The following is a 16528-nucleotide window of genomic DNA, read 5'->3' as shown; positions in this document are numbered from 1 at the left end:
AGCGGGAAACCGCTCTCGACAAGCTCTCCCACCGGGCGCTTTCAGCATCCACCTCAGCAGGTGGACATTTTTCCCGGGCCAGGCAGGCTGCACCCTACGCCTACAACAAGCGTAGGTACACCCAGCCGGCTCGAAGGCCTCCTCAGGCACAGGGACAGTCCCAGCGTGCTTGTTCCCGTCAACAGCGTGCGCCTAAGCAGCCCCCTGCGCCTCCACAGCAAAAGCCGGGGACGGGCTTTTGACTGGATCCATGGGAACATAGCCGCCATCAAAGTGTCCATACCGGACGACCTGCCGGTCGGGGGGAGGTTGAAAGTTTTTCACCAAAGGTGGCCTCTGATAACCTCCGACCAGTGGGTTCTCCAAATAGTGCGGTGCGGATACGCCCTGAATTTGGCCTCCACTCCACCAAATTGCCCACCGGGAGCCCAATCCTTCAGCTCCCATCACAGGCAGGTACTTGCAGAGGAACTCTCCGCCCTTCTCAGCGCCAATGCGATCGAGCCCATGCCACCTGGGCAGGAAGGGCAGGGATTCTATTCCAGGTACTTCCTTGTGGAAAAGAAAACAGGGGAGATGCGCCCCATCCTAGACCTGAGAGGCCTGAACAAATACCTGATGAAAGAGAAGTTCAGGATGCTTTCCTTAGGCACCCTTCTACCAATGATTCAGAAAGACGATTGGCTATGTTCCCTGGATTTAAAGGACGCTTATACTCACATCCCGATACTGCCAGCCCACAGACAGTATCTCAGATTCCGCCTGGGGACACGGCACTTTCAGTATTGTGTGCTGCCCTTTGGGCTCGCCTCTGCCCCATGGGTGTTCACGAAGTGCCTCGTGGTGGTTGCGGCGTATCTACGCAAGCTGGGAGTGCACGTGTTCCCGTATCTCAACGATTGGCTGGTCAAGAACACCTCGGAGGCAGGGGCTCTCCGGTCCATGCAGTGCACTATTCACCTCCTGGAGCTGCTGGGGTTTGTGATAAATTACCCAAAGTCCCATCTCCCACCAGTCCAATCTCTGGAATTCATAGGAGCTCTGCTGAATTCACAGACGGCTCAGGCCTTTCTTCCCGAGGCGAGGGCCCACAACCTCCTGTCCCTCGCTTCCCAGACTAGATCGTCTCAGCAGGTCACAGCTCGGCAGATGTTGAGACTCCTGGGTCATATGGCCTCTACAGTTCATGTGACTCCCATGGTTCATCTTCACATGAGATCTGCTCAATGGACCCTAGCTTCCCAGTGGTGCCAGGCCACCGGGAATCTAGAAGATGTCATCCGCCTGCCCCTCAGTTGCTGCAATTCGCTGCACTGGTGGACATTTCGGACCAATTTGACCCTGGGATGTCCATTCCAAATTCCGCAGCCCACGAAGGTGCTGACGACAGATGCATCTCGCCTGGGGTGGGGAGCTCATGTCGATGGGCTTCACATCCAGGGCCTGTGGTCCCTCCAGGAAGAGGATCTTCAGATCAACCTCCTGGAGCTCTGAGCGGTCTGGAACGCACTGAAGGCCTTCAGAGATCGGCTGTCCTATCAAATTATCCAAATTCGGACAGACAATCAGGTTGCAATGTATTATATCAACAAGCAGGGGGGCACCGGATCTCGCCCCCTGTGTCAGGAAGCCGTCGGGATGTGGCGTTGGGCCTGCCAGTTCGGCATGCTTCTTCAAGCCACATACCTGGCAGGTGTAAACAACAGTCTGGACGACAGACTGAGCAGAGTCATGCAACCGCACGAGTGGTCGCTCCATTCCAGAGTGGTACGCAAGATCTTCCGAGAGTGGGGCACTCCCTCGGTGGACCTTTTCGCCTCTCAGACCAACCACAAGCTGCCTCTGTTCTGTTCCAGACTACAGGCACATGGCAGACTAGCGTCGGATGCCTTTCTCCTCCATTGGGGGACCGGCCTCCTGTATGCTTATCCTCCCATACCTTTGGTGGGGAAGACCTTACTGAAGCTCAAGCAAGACCACTGCACCATGATTCTGATAGCGCCTTTTTGGCCCCGTCAGATCTGGTTCCCTCTACTTCTGGAGTTGTCCTCCGAAGAACCGTGGAGATTGGAGTGTTTTCCGACCCTCATTTCGCAGAACGACGGAGCGCTTCTGCACCCCAACCTTGAGTCTCTGGCTCTCACGGCCTAGATGTTGAGGGCGTAGACTTTGCTTTGTTGGGTCTGTCTGAGGGTGTCTCCCGCGTCTTGCTTGCCTCTAGAAAGGATTCCACTAAAAAGAGTTACTTTTTTAAGTGGAGGAGGTTTGTCGTTTGGTGTGAGAGCAAGGCCCTAGAACCTCGCTCTTGTCCTGCATAGAACCTGCTTGAATACCTTCTGCACTTATCAGAGTCTGGCCTCAAGACCAACTCAGTAAGGAATCACCTTAGTGCGATTAGTGCTTACCATTATCGTGTAGAGGGTAAAGCCATCTCTGGAGAGTCTTTAGTCGTTCGATTCATGAGAGGCTTGCTTTTGTCAAGGCCCCCTGTCAAACCTCCGCCAGTATCATGGGATCTCAACGTCGTCCTCACCCAGCTGATGAAACCTCCTTTTGAGCCACTGAATTCCTGCCATCTGAAGTACTTGACCTGGAAGTTCATTTTCTTGCTGGCAGTTACTTCAGCTCATAGAGTCAGTGAGCTGCAAGCCTTGGTAGCTCATGCTCCTTATACCAAATTTCATCATAACAGAGTAGTACTCCGCACTCACCCTAAGTTCCTGCCAAAGGTGGTGTCGGAGTAACATCTTAACCAGTCAGTTGTCTTGCCAACATTCTTTCCCAGACCACATACCCGCCCTGCTGAACGTCAGTTGCACACATTGGACTGCAAGCGAGCGTTGGCCTTTTATCTGGAGCGGACACAGCCCCACAGACCGTCCGCCCAATTGTTTATTTCTTACGACCCCAACAGGAAAGGGGTCGCTGTCGGGAAACGCACCATCTCCAATTGGCTAGCAGATTGCATTTCCTTCACTTACGCCCAGGCTGGGCTGGCTCTTGAGGGTCATGTCACGGCTCATAGTGTTAGAGCCATGGCAGCGTCAGTGGCCCACTTGAAGTCAGCCACTACTGAAGAGATTTGCAAGGCTGCGACGTGGTCAACTGTCCACACATTCACATCACATTACTGCTTCCAGCAGGATACCCGACGCGACAGTCGGTTCGGGCAGTCGGTGCTGCAGAATCTGTTTGGGGTTTGAATCCAGCTCCACCCTCCAGGACCCGATTTTGTTCTGTTCAGGCTGCACTCTCAGTTAGTTGTTCTTCGTAGGTCAATTTCCGTTATGCCCTCACCGTTGCGAGGTTCAATTGACCTGGGTTCTTGTTTTGAGTGAGCCTGAGAGCTAGGGATACCCCAGTCATGAGAACAAGCAGCCTGCTTGTCCTCGGAGAAAGCGAATGATACATACCTGTAGCAGGTGTTCTCCGAGGACAAGCAGGCTGCTTGTTCTCACGACTGGGTGACGTCCGCGGCAGCCCCCACCAACCGGAAAGAAGCTTCGCGGGACGGTCGGCACGCAGGGCACGCCCACCGCGCATGCGCGGCCGTCTTCCCGCCCGTGCGCGACCGCTCCCGCCAGTTCCTTTTTTTCCGCGACTGGAGAGAGTTGTGCTTCTGCCACTCTCTCTGTTTCAGCCGCCGGATTTTTCGACCGCGTTTACGCGGATCGTCGCTTCGCTTCGGATTACCGTTCGGTTTTCCTTTTTCTTGTTTGTTAAAAAAAAAAAAAAAAGAAAAAAAATCTCTGCGCGTGTGGAGCACGCGCTCCCCTTTTCCCTCGCTTCCAGCGGGGACGCCACATTGCAGCCTAGTGGTCGCTCGGTCGTTTATCTTTTCGTGGTGTGATTTTAGCCACCATTGACGACTTTGACTTCGCCGACGCGATTTTTCCGTCGATGTCCTCGAAGGTCCCGAGTGGATTTAAAAAGTGTGGTCGCTGCGGCCGGCCGATCTCGCAGACCGACACCCACGCTTGGTGCCTCCAGTGCCTCGGGCCGGAGCACAATCTCAAGTCGTGTGCTTTGTGTCTCGGTCTCCGGAAACGGACTCAGGTTGCGAGGCAAGTTCTGCGGGACCGTCTTTTTGGAACTTGCGCCGGCCCCTCGACGTCGACCTCGACGGCATCGGTATCGAAGGCCGGTTCTTCGGTACCGGTATCGATGCCCGAGACATCGGCACCGATGGCAGCGACCCCAGGAGAACAGGTCCCGTTGGCCCGCCGGTCCGCCGGTGAGAGTGGGGTTGAGAGGCCGCGTGGGCAGTCGGCCCCGGTCACTCCCTCAGCTCGTGAGCCACGGGACCGACCCCTGTCTGACCCGGTGCCTCGAGACCGAGGGGGATCGACCTCCTCCTCCTCCATGCCCTCCGGCGCCGGTGACGTGCATCGAAAAAAGGATAAGAAGCGTCGTCACCGGACGCCCTCGGTGCATCCCGAAGAGGAGTCGACGCCGAAGCGTCACCGTCGAGAGGAGAGGTCTCCGTCGGTTGTGGAGGTACCGACGCGTCGGGGTTCCGGCACCTCGGTGCCGTCTCCTGGCTCCCAGCAGCTTCCGGCACCGACACCCTTACCGGCCCCACCGCCTTTCCCGGCAGCGGGCCTGGACGAGTGCCTCAGAGCCATCCTTCCGGGGATCCTGGAAGGGCTGATGCGCCAGGCTGTGCCGGCGCCGGGGGTGCTTGCGCCCTCGGCGCCGATGACTGTGGCGCCGGCGAGCTCTAGCCCGGCGCCGGGGCTGTCGACACCGCCGCCGCTTGCGGTGCCGGTCTCGACTGCCACGCAGGTGGAGTCCCCGTCGACGTCGATGGAGGGAGCTCCGTCCCCGCCGGCGCGGGAGTCCACCGCTCGACGACACCGAGACCTCGGTGCCTCGACGTCGAGCCGGGCCCGGTACAGGACTCAGCTACATGAGCTAATGTCCGATACCGAGGATGAGGACTCAGTGGGGGGAAGAGGAGGACCCTAGATATTTCTCCTCAGAGGAGTCTACGGGCCTTCCCTCGGACCCCACGCCTTCACCGGAGAGGAAGCTCTCACCTCCTGAGAGTCTCTCCTTTGCCTCTTTTGTGCGGGATATGTCTATCAGCATTCCCTTCCCCGTGGTCTCTGTGGAAGAGCCGAGGGCCGAGATGCTCGAGGTCCTCGACTATCCATCACCACCTAGAGAGTCCTCCACGGTGCCGCTGCACAATGTCCTGAAGGAGACACTGCTTCGGAACTGGGTGCGACCATTAACTAACCCCACCATTCCCAAGAAAGCAGAGTCCCAGTACAGGATCCACTCCGACCCAGAGCTCATACGGCCCCAATTGCCCCATGACTCAGCGGTCGTGGATTCTGCTCTCAAGAGGGCACGGAGTTCGAGGGATACCGCCTCGGCGCCCCCGGGGCGGGAGTCTCGCACTCTGGACTCGTTTGGGAGGAAGGCCTACCAATCCTCCATGCTCGTGACCCGCATCCAGTCATACCTGCTCTATATGAGCATCCACATGCGGACCAATGTGCAACAGCTGGCGGACCTGGTCGAGAAGCTCCCGCCGGAGCAGTCCAGGCCTTATCAGGAGGTGGTCAGGCAGCTGAAGGCATGCAGAAAGTTCCTGTCCAGGGGTATTTTTGACACCTGTGACGTGGCATCTCGTGCTGCGGCCCAAGGTATAGTGATGCGCAGGCTCTCATGGCTGCGCGCCTCTGACCTGGACAACCGCACCCAGCAGAGACTGGCCGACGTCCCTTGCCGGGGGGATAACATTTTCGGTGAGAAGGTCGAGCAGATGGTGGACCGACTGCATCAGCGGGAAACCGCTCTCGACAAGCTCTCCCACCGGGCGCCTTCAGCATCCGCCCCCACGGGTGGGCGTTTTTCCCGGGCACGGCAGGCTGCACCCTATTCTTTTGCAAAGCGTAGGTACAACCAGCCGGCCCGAAGGCCTCGTCAGGCACAGGGACAGCCCCAGCGCGCTCGTTCTCGTCAACAGCGTGCGCCTAAGCAGCCCCCTGCGCCTCCACAGCAAAAGCCGGGGACGGGCTTTTGACTGGATCCACGGGAACATAGCCGCCCTACAAGTGTCCGTACCGGACGATCTGCCGGTCGGAGGGAGGTTAAAATTTTTTCACCAAAGGTGGCCTCTCATAACCTCCGACCAGTGGGTTCTCCAAATAGTGCGGTGCGGATACGCCCTGAATTTGGCCTCCCTGCCTCCAAATTGTCCTCCGGGAGCTCAGTCTTTCAGCTCCCATCACAAGCAGGTACTTGCAGAGGAACTCTCCGCCCTTCTCAGCGCCAATGCGGTCGAGCCCGTACCACCCGGGCAGGAAGGGCAGGGATTCTATTCCAGGTACTTCCTTGTGGAAAAGAAAACAGGGGGGATGCGTCCCATCCTAGACCTGAGAGGCCTGAACAAATTCCTGGTCAAAGAAAAGTTCAGGATGCTTTCCTTGGGCACCCTTCTGCCAATGATTCAGAAAAACGATTGGCTATGTTCCCTGGATTTAAAGGACGCATATACTCACATACCGATACTGCCAGCTCACAGACAGTATCTCAGATTCCGCCTGGGCGCACGCCACTTTCAGTATTGTGTGCTGCCATTTGGGCTCGCCTCTGCCCCACGAGTGTTTACCAAATGCCTCGTGGTGGTAGCGGCCTACCTACGCAAGCTGGGAGTGCACGTGTTCCCATACCTCGACGATTGGCTGGTCAAGAACACCTCGGAGGCAGGAGCCCTCCGGTCCATGCAGTGCACTATTCAACTTCTGGAGCTGCTGGGGTTTGTGATAAATTACCCAAAGTCCCATCTCCAGCCAACTCAGTCTCTGGAATTCATAGGAGCGCTGCTGAATTCCCAGACGGCTCAGGCCTACCTTCCCGAAGCGAGGGCCACCAATCTCTTGGCCCTGGCTTCGCAGACCAGAGCGTCTCAGCAGATCACAGCTCGGCAGATGTTGAGACTTCTGGGTCATATGGCCTCCACAGTTCATGTGACTCCCATGGCTCGTCTTCACATGAGATCTGCTCAATGGACCCTAGCTTCCCAGTGGTTCCAAGCCACCGGGAATCTAGAAGATGTCATCCGCCTCTCCACCAGTTGCCGCACTTCACTGCTCTGGTGGACCATACGGACCAATTTGACCCTGGGACGTCCATTCCAAATTCCGCAGCCCACGAAAGTGCTGACGACGGATGCATCTCGCCTGGGGTGGGGAGCCCATGTCGATGGGCTTCACACCCAGGGTCTGTGGTCCCTCCAGGAAAAGGGTCTGCAGATCAACCTCCTGGAGCTCCGAGCGATCTGGAACGCACTGAAGGCTTTCAGAGATCGGCTGTCCTGCCAAATTATCCAAATTCGGACAGACAATCAGGTTGCAATGTATTACGTCAACAAGCAGGGGGGCACCGGATCTCGCCCCCTGTGCCAGGAGGCCGTCGGGATGTGGCGTTGGGCGTGTCGGTTCGGCATGCTCCTCCAAGCCACGTACCTGGCAGGCGTAAACAACAGTCTGGCCGACAGACTGAGCAGAGTCATGCAACCGCACGAGTGGTCGCTCCATGCCAGAGTGGTACGCAAGATCTTCCGAGTGTGGGGCACCCCCTCGGTGGACCTTTTCGCCTCTCAGACCAACCACAAGCTGCCTCTGTTCTGTTCCAGACTTCAGGCACACGGCAGGCTAGCGTCGGATGCCTTTCTCCTCCATTGGGGGACCGGCCTCCTGTATGCTTATCCTCCCATACCTTTGGTGGGGAAGACCTTACTGAAGCTCAAGCAAGACCGCGGCACCATGATTCTGATAGCGCCTTTTTGGCCCCGTCAGATCTGGTTCCCTCTTCTTCTGGAGTTGTCCTCCGAGGAACCGTGGAGATTGGAGTGTTTTCCGACTCTCATCTCGCAGAACGACGGAGCGTTGCTGCACCCCAACCTTCAGTCCCTGGCTCTCACGGCCTGGATGTTGAGGGCGTAGACTTCACTGCGTTGGGTCTGTCTGAGGGTGTCTCCCGGGTCTTGCTTGCCTCTAGGAAGGATTCCACTAAAAAGAGTTACTTTTTCAAGTGGAGGAGGTTTGTCGTGTGGTGTGAGAGCAGGGCCCTAGAACCTCGTTCTTGCCCTGCACAGAACCTGCTTGAATACCTTCTGCACTTATCAGAGTCTGGCCTCAAGACCAACTCAGTAAGGAATCACCTTAGTGCGATTAGTGCTTACCATTATCGTGTGGAAGGTAAAGCCATCTCTGGAGAGCCTTTAGTCGTTCGATTCATGAGAGGCTTGCTTTTGTCAAAGCCCCCTATCAAGCCTCCTACTGTGTCATGGGATCTCAACGTCGTCCTCACCCAGCTGATGAAACCTCCTTTTGAGCCACTGAATACCTGCCATCTGAAGTACTTGACCTGGAAGGTCATTTTCTTGGTGGCAGTTACTTCAGCTCGTAGGGTCAGTGAGCTTCAAGCCCTAGTAGCTCATGCTCCATATACCAAATTTCATCACAACAGAGTAGTGCTCCGCACCCACCCAAAGTTCCTGCCGAAGGTGGTGTCGGAGTTACATCTTAACCAGTCAATTGTCTTGCCAACATTCTTCCCCAGGCCGCATACCCGCCCTGCTGAACGTCAGTTGCACACATTGGACTGCAAGAGAGCATTGGCCTTCTACTTGGAGCGGACACAGCCCAACAGACAGTCCGCCCAATTGTTTATTTCTTTCGACCCTAACAGGCTAGGGGTCGCTGTCGGGAAACGCACCATCTCCAATTGGCTAGCAGATTGCATTTCCTTCACTTACGCCCAGGCTGGGCTGACTCTTGAGGGTCATGTCACGGCTCATACTGTCAGAGCCATGGCAGCGTCGGTGGCCCACTTGAAGTCAGCCACTATTGAAGAGATCTGCAAGGCTGCGACGTGGTCATCTGTCCACACATTCACATCTCATTACTGCCTCCAGCAGGATACCCGACGCGACAGTCGGTTCGGGCAGTCGGTGCTGCAGAATCTGTTTGGGGTGTAAATCCAACTCCACCCTCCAGGACCCGAATTTATTCTGGTCAGGCTGCACTCTCAGTTAGTTGTTCTTCGTAGGTCAATTTCTGTTGTACCCTCGCCGTTGCGAGGTTCAATTGACCTGGGTTCTTGTTTTGAGTGAGCCTGAGAGCTAGGGATACCCCAGTCGTGAGAACAAGCAGCCTGCTTGTCCTCGGAGAAAGGGTATGATACATACCTGTAGCAGTTGTTCTCCGAGGACAGCAGGCTGATTGTTCTCACCTACCCTCCCTCCTCCCCTTTGGAGTTGTGTGTTTCATCTTTTGCTAGTCATTCAACTGGCGGGAGTGGTCGCGCACGGGCGGGAAGACGGCCGCGCATGCGCGGTGGGCGTGCCCTGCGTGCCGACCGTCCCGCGAAGCTTCTTTCCGGTTGGTGGGGGCTGCCGCGGACGTCACCCAGTCGTGAGAACAATCAGCCTGCTGTCCTCAGAGAACAACTGCTACAGGTATGTATCATACCCTTTCTCCGAGGACAGCAGGCTGATTGTTCTCACCTACCCTCCCTCCTCTTGGGAGTTGTGTTTTTTCCTCATTCTTTTGCTTGTCATTCAACTGAGCGGGAACGGTCGCGCACGGGCGGGAAGACGGCCGCGCATGCGCTGTGGGCGTGCCCTGTGGGCGGGACCGCCCGTGAAGTTTTTGTTCCGGTTGGTGGGGGCTGCCGTGGACGTCAACCCAGTCGTGAGAACAATCAGCCTGCTGTCCTCGGAGAACACCTGCTACAGGTATGTATCATTCGCTAACAGGGAAGATAGGGTTTCTTGATAGTGAGGTTGCAAAAGATACTGTAGTAGATTCAGAGGCGTATTTTCAAAGCACTTACACTTACAAAGTTGCATAGCAACCTATGGAACTTTGTAAGTCTAAGTACTTTGAAAATTAGCCCCTCAATGTCCTTAAATAAAAATAATACAAACCAAACAAAGGATAGTAAAATAGTACTGTCAAGTAATCAACATGATGTGATAAGGAATAACAAGTCTAGCTTGAAGTGTCTATATGCAAATGCTAGGAGCCTAAGACATAAGATGGGAGAATTGGAATATATTGCACTGAATGAAGAAATAGACGTAATAGGCATCTCTAAGACCTGGTGGAAGGAGGATAACCAGTGGGACACTGTCATACCGGGGTACACATTATATCGTAGTGATAGGGTGGGCCGGATTGGGGGAGGAGTAGCATTGTACATTAACAAGAGGCTTGAATCAAATAGATTGAAAATTCTGCAGGAAACAAAAGACCTCTTGGAATCATTGCGGATCGAAATTCCATGTGTAAAGGGGAAAAGGACGGTGATAGGGGTGTACTACCGTCCGCCCAACCAGGATGAGCAGACGGACGCAGTCATGTTAAAGGAAATTAGTGAGGCAAATCAATTAGGCAACGCAATAATAATGGGTGATTTTAATTACCCCTATACAATGTTGGAATATGTAGAATCCAATAACTACACTAATCAAAAAATTCTACAATAATGAACCTCGAGTAGCTGATTATTTCACCCTGCAGCACTGCCTTCGCTGCATCCCAAAATAAAAGTGGGGTCTCTATGTGTTGGTGATTCAGTGCTGCATAGTCCTCCCAGCTTTCCTTTATTTTGACTTTAAATGTCTCGTCTCCAGCTAGGTCCAACGGGAACTGCCAAGAGCCACCTTTATGTCTCCGCTGTCCCCAAGCCCAATCAAGACATACCCAAACATGATCCGACATCGTGTAGGGCCCAGTATGCGTATCCTTTACTTTTCCTAGCATGTTTTCTGAAATGAGTATGTAATCTATTCTTGCTTGGGAAGCATGTGCCCGCACGTGATGGGTATAATCTCTTCCAGTGAGGTGCAACACCCTCCACACATCTATTAGATTTAGCGTCTGTCCTAATCTTTTCAAGCCTTTATTAGATGCCACCGAGTCGCTCCTCTTACCCTGTGAGCTGTCTACTGAGGCATCCCATACTGTGTTGAAATCTCCCCCCACTAGCACATGTTCCCCCTGATATAAGAGTAGGTGTTGTAGTATTTGGTTGTAAAATTGCTTGTCAAACTGGTTGGGAGCATAGAGATTGCCTATTAACAGCTTTTGTCCCGAGATCTCCAATTCCACTAGGACATAGCGGCCTCTAGTGTCTGTCGCAAGGGGACGCACCACTGTTGTCAGCCCCTTACAAATTAATACCGCTACCCCTCCTTTTTTCCCTTGTGCTCCCGCTGAGACACATTCCTCCACCCACCATGTCCTAAGTTTTGCGTGTTCCTCTTGGCTAAGATGTGTTTCTTGCAGTAGTGCAATGTCTATGTTATTTCTCTGTAAATGTTGCAAGATTTTTGTTCTCTTTACTGGTGAGTGTATACCCCCCACATTCCAGGTGATGAGCCTAACCATAGTCTACCAGTCTTTTAATTCTCTGTGATGTTTCTCTTAAGCCATGTTTTCTTCTCAGGGAGGCATCCCAGCCTATGCCCCCCCCCAAGCCCACCATCGACTTTTGTTCCGACTCTGATTCAGTGATCTTTCCCCGTCCCAGTGCAGTGGTTGGTTGTCACGTCTGTGGCCGTGACCACCCTCATTCTTACCCTGTTTCTGGGAGTCAGTGGCTGTGCTGGCTTCTGCTTGTCTCTGTGTCTGTCTCTGTCTTAGTTGCTCTCTGGCTCTGTGTGCTGATTGCCTTACTGGACCTCACCTGTGTGGGCTATGCCTCTTCCAAGATGGCTGCCGATTCCTCTATGCCATTATCCAAGATGGCTCCCGCTATTCCTTCCTGTGGGCTGACTTCTCTGTGTGTCAAGCCTCTGTTTGGAGGCAAGGAGATTGCTGCAGCTGTGCCTCTGGTGTTGAAGGGCTTTATTAATCACTTGGAGACTGCAGCCCTTGCCTTTGCATCGTATAAGGTCCCTGGTATGCTAGAGTGCTCTGTGCACTGCTACATTGTCCAGTTCTGTGTGATTGCCTAGTGTTTGACTAGTTAGCTTGGGCACAGCCTTGCTTGGTAGCCTGTGTTCAGCTTTACTAGTTCTTCTGTGTTTGATCTGTGTGAGTTCCTAGTGTTTGCCTAGTTAGCTTGGGGACTGCTCTGTTTGTTAGCTTGTGTACAGCTTCTAGGTCTCCTGAGTTTAGCCTCTGGTTTTCCCTGGTGGGGTTTCCTTGGTTTCTGGAGCTTCAGCCCTCGTCTTGTCCTTTGTCAGTTCTCCTTGTTACTGGAGCTCCAGCCCTAGTCTTGCTATTGGTTCTGACCCTTGCCTGTACCTATCTACTGCTCTGCTAGCCGCCTGCCCAGAGACTCCTGCTTTGAACCTGACCACGCCTGTCTCTGCCTATTGCCTATACTCAGATATTCTCTGCCAGCCTCCTGTCTCTGCCTATTGCCTGTACTCAGATCTTCTCTGCCAGCCACCTGTCTCGGACTATTGCCTGAACCCGGACATTCCCTGCCTGCCTGTCTCACATTAGCCTAGGTACCTGGAAGCACTGCTGGATCCTGACTCCGGTTGTTCCTGTTGCTGGTTCCAGTTCTGGTTTTCCTGTAAGCCCTACCAGCTGCTCGAACCTGAGGGCTCAACCCTTGGGGAAAGGCAGCTAAGCGTAGGTGAAGCCTACTCCAGTGTGCTCCGGTCCGGTGCGTTCTAGTCCCGAGTGTTCCAGTGCAGGACTCCAGTTTGGGGTTCCAGTCCAGCCTTGACTCTTCTCTGCTCCGAAGGTGATCTTGCCTGCCACTGCCGCTCCTCGGCCGTGGTCCAAGGACTCACGTACCCAGGGTTCCCGGGGAAGAAACCTGACAGTATGCCAAGGTCCTTGGGAACGCAACATTGGTCTTGTTCCCCTTTGTCCCTTCCTCCCGAGCCTCTGTCCCCTCTACTTCCTGTCCCCCCCCCCTCTCTCTCCCTTACCTCCCCTTCCTTCTTACCCCTTCTCCCCTGTGCTGCGTTCCCCAAATTGGGAATGGATCATGTTTACCGCCTCCTGCCCTCCCTCCCCTTCGTATAACACAACAATCGTCTACCCCTTGCCTTTGAGCTCCATCCACTTCAATCACTGATTCCCCTTGACAATCATTCCCCAACAGACATATTCCTCTCAGACTTACCCCTTCTACCCCTCTAGCCATGCCCCCCCTCAGATGGTATTACACAGTATGAACTTATATACAGTTAACCTGACTCTGGTTTGGAGGGGCTTCCTATAGTTGTGAGCTGTTCAGTCCCCGCCTCCATTCTTGGATGTTCCGCCACCAAAGCTGAATCCCTAGGTTTATCCAGCTTTACCGAGGTCAGTTCCTGTGACTTATGTGTTAGGGTGTGAGTCTCTCCAGCTACTCAGAATCCTTGTTTACTAGTTAAGATAAACAAACTTTAACTGTGGCTGTTAAGTCTATATGCAATCTAGTCAAACCTGTCTTAACTGTGGCAACTTGTGTCCATGAGGTCCCATAAAAGTCTCCCTCGGGTTAGGATATAAATCAATGCCTCGACCTCTCCTCTGGCTCATGTCAGGGTATCTCTCCCGCTGCTCCCTGCGCTTTCTGCTTCAATCTTGGCCACAAAGTTTTTCGCCTCCTCCACCGCGTCAAACATGTGCGTTGATCCCTTATACGATCTTCAGCTGCGCTGGGTACATCAAGTTGAATCTGATCTTCTGGTTAAACAATGTTGAACACACTGGGGAGAAAGCGCGGTGTCTCCCCACCACCCCCGCTGAGTAATCTTGGAAACATAATATTCTTTTCTGCTCATAAATCAACACATTGTCCTTCCTTGAGGCTTGCAAAATATATTGCTTGTGGGTAAAATTCAATATTCTCATAATGAGCACTCGGGGTTTATTGCTATTGTCTGTGCGAGGGCCAAGCCAGTGGGCTCTCTCCACTCTCAAAGGGCCCATGTGTGAAGGGAAATCCACTCGTGCTGTAAGCCAGCGTTCCAGCTCCACAATTAAATCTTTGCCTCCCATGGCCTCCAGAAGCCCCACTAGTTGCAGGTTATTGCGTCTAGAACAATTATCAAGTTCTTCTATTTTTTGCTCTAGCACCTCAGCCTGCTTTCTGGTTGTTTTTTGTTCGACTTCCACCTCTTGTAGCTTGTCCTCCACCACACTTGTTCGGGTCTGACAGGCCACGCACTCTCTCGCCAGATCCTCCATGCGTGTGTGTAGTTTTTCCAGTTTTGAGTCGATGGGGGCTAATCTTCTTTCTAGTAGCTCCTCCATAACAGCGGACATCTCCGCCATTATCTCCGCCACCCACGCAGAGGATACAGTGGCGCCAGGCACATCCGGAGGGGACGCCATTTTGGGGTCCGGTTGTTTTTGCCGCAGCTTTTCTTTTTGGGTGGTTTTCGTGGCCATCCCCTGTTCCCGCCATTCGGTACCCACTCTCTTGTGTATGGGCTGTGTTCCGGTGCGTTTTATTCTGCACTGTGGGTCTGTTGATGGCCTGGGTTGTCGGGGAAGGAGGAACGGAATCGGAGAGCTCTTCAGGTACGTCTGCTCTCCGCCATGGCGTCACATGATCTCCCAAAAGGCCTCTTTTTTTTAAAGCCGAAAATGGGCGTACAGCAAAATAAAAATTGGCGTGCTTCCATTTTGGGCCTGAGACCTTACTGCCACACGTTGACCTAGTGGTAGAGTCTTGCGCATTAACCCTGCAGTAATTGTCAGTGCACATACAATGCTGATTACCGCCCGGTTAGTAACACGTGCCAGAAATTTTCCGGGGCACATAGTAGAATGACATTACTGCCCGGGACACATGGTAGCCAGGCAGTAGTTCAAAATTGATGCCCGTACGCGCCTATATGGCTTAGTAAAAGGGCCCCATAGTTCCATAGGTTACTATGTACATTTATTTAAGTGCTTTGAACATGAGCCCCAAAGTTTCTCATGGGAGACTCCTGAGAAAATTAAAAAGACATGGGATAGTTCTGTTGTGGATTAGGAATGTGTTAATGAATTTTAAAAAACTTAGGGTAGGGTTAAAATTGCCTTTTTTCAGTGGAGAAGGGTGAATAGTGGAGTGCTGCAGGGATAAGTACTAGGACTGGTGCTATTTAACATATTTATAAATGATCTGGAAATCGGAATGACAAGTAAGGTGGTTAAATTTGCAGATGACACAAAACTATTCAAAGTTGTTAAAAAACATGCAGACTGTGAAAAATTGTAGGAAGACCTTAGGAATTGGAAGATTGGGTATCCAAATGGCAGATGAAATTTAATGTAGAGAAATGCAAAGAGATGCACATTGGGAAGAATAATCCAAATCATAGTTACTTGATGCTAGGGTCCACCTTAGGAGTCGGCACCCAGGAAAAAGATTTAGGTGTCAATGTAGACAGTACCTAAAGTGTGGCAGCAGCCAAAAAAACAAACAAGATGCTAGGAATTATTAGGAAAGTGATGGAAAATAAGCCAAAGAATATTATAATGCCTCTGTATCGCTCCATGGTGTGACCTCACCTTGAGTATTGTGTGCAATTCTGGTCACCATATCTCAAAAAAGATATATCAGAATTAGAAAAGATTCAAAGAAGGGCAACAAAAATGATGGAAGAGGACAGTTGAATGATGGACATAGAGAAAAATGCCAAGTGGACAAGGAAGCCCTGGCAGAGAGTTAAAAGAAGAAAATAAAGCAGAAACCAGACTACAAATGTAGGAAAAGTAATTTAGTTTTCTGTTTACTGATCAGAATATGTCAGTTTGTGGAGTGTACATATGCTAGAATGGATTTAAAACATGGCTGGGACCCACGAGAGAAACCTCACTCATTGGCCTTAAATCTACAGCTTTGAGTTGGGCCACCCTTGGCATCTTTGTATTACCCTTTGTCTTTGCTGCTACTAGTAGCTCTAAAAGCAGGCAGGGCAGGCTCATTCAGGATGGGTGGTTTGAATTTTACAAAAATATGCTTTGGATCCTATTTGCCTATACCTTTATCTGGTCATGCTGAGGTGTGTGGGCCATCACTTGTAATAAAGCACGATTAAGAGATCCATATGCAGTTGTAAGGTATTTGATTACTATCAATCAGTTGACTTATCCTGTTAACTGGATAAAGCAGCTGAATATCTAGTTAAATCAGAACACAGAATATGCTGCTTCAAAATTAACTGAATAAATTATCCAATTAACTTTCCAACAGCCATTTATGTGGTCTCACTTAACTTAATAAAGCTAACCAGATAGTGCCCGATATTGGTGCTCTGAGCTCTCTCTTACATTTAAAGTATGCTTCTGGAGTATCTCCTGGCACTCCTTCAGTCATCCAGCTAAATCTTAGCCAGACATTGAGGTGGCTGACTAAACGTTATCCATTAAGTAGTCCCAAATTTGAAAGTATATGATTTATCCTTTATATTTAACCTTATAGGTCCTGGAGTGGAGGAGTAGCCTAGTGGTTAGTGCAGCGGACTTTGATCCTAGGGAACTGGGTTCAATTCCCACTGCAGCTCCTTGTGACTCTGGGCAAGTTACTTAACCCTCTATTGCCCAGGTACAAATAAGTACCT

General features: G+C 52.3%; 1 protein-coding gene across 2 annotated transcripts in view; it reads left to right on the top strand.

Moving 5' to 3' along the window:
- Positions 1-16528, top strand: part of LOC115480781 (radial spoke head protein 6 homolog A-like) — a 356366-nt gene that overhangs the window by 317374 nt on the left and 22464 nt on the right. The window lies entirely within an intron of this gene.

This window comes from Microcaecilia unicolor, chromosome 11 (assembly GCF_901765095.1).
Source record: "Microcaecilia unicolor chromosome 11, aMicUni1.1, whole genome shotgun sequence".
Classification (NCBI taxonomy): domain Eukaryota; kingdom Metazoa; phylum Chordata; class Amphibia; order Gymnophiona; family Siphonopidae; genus Microcaecilia; species Microcaecilia unicolor.
Note: the sequence above shows the minus strand (reverse complement) of the source record. Positions and strands in the feature narration are given on the sequence as shown.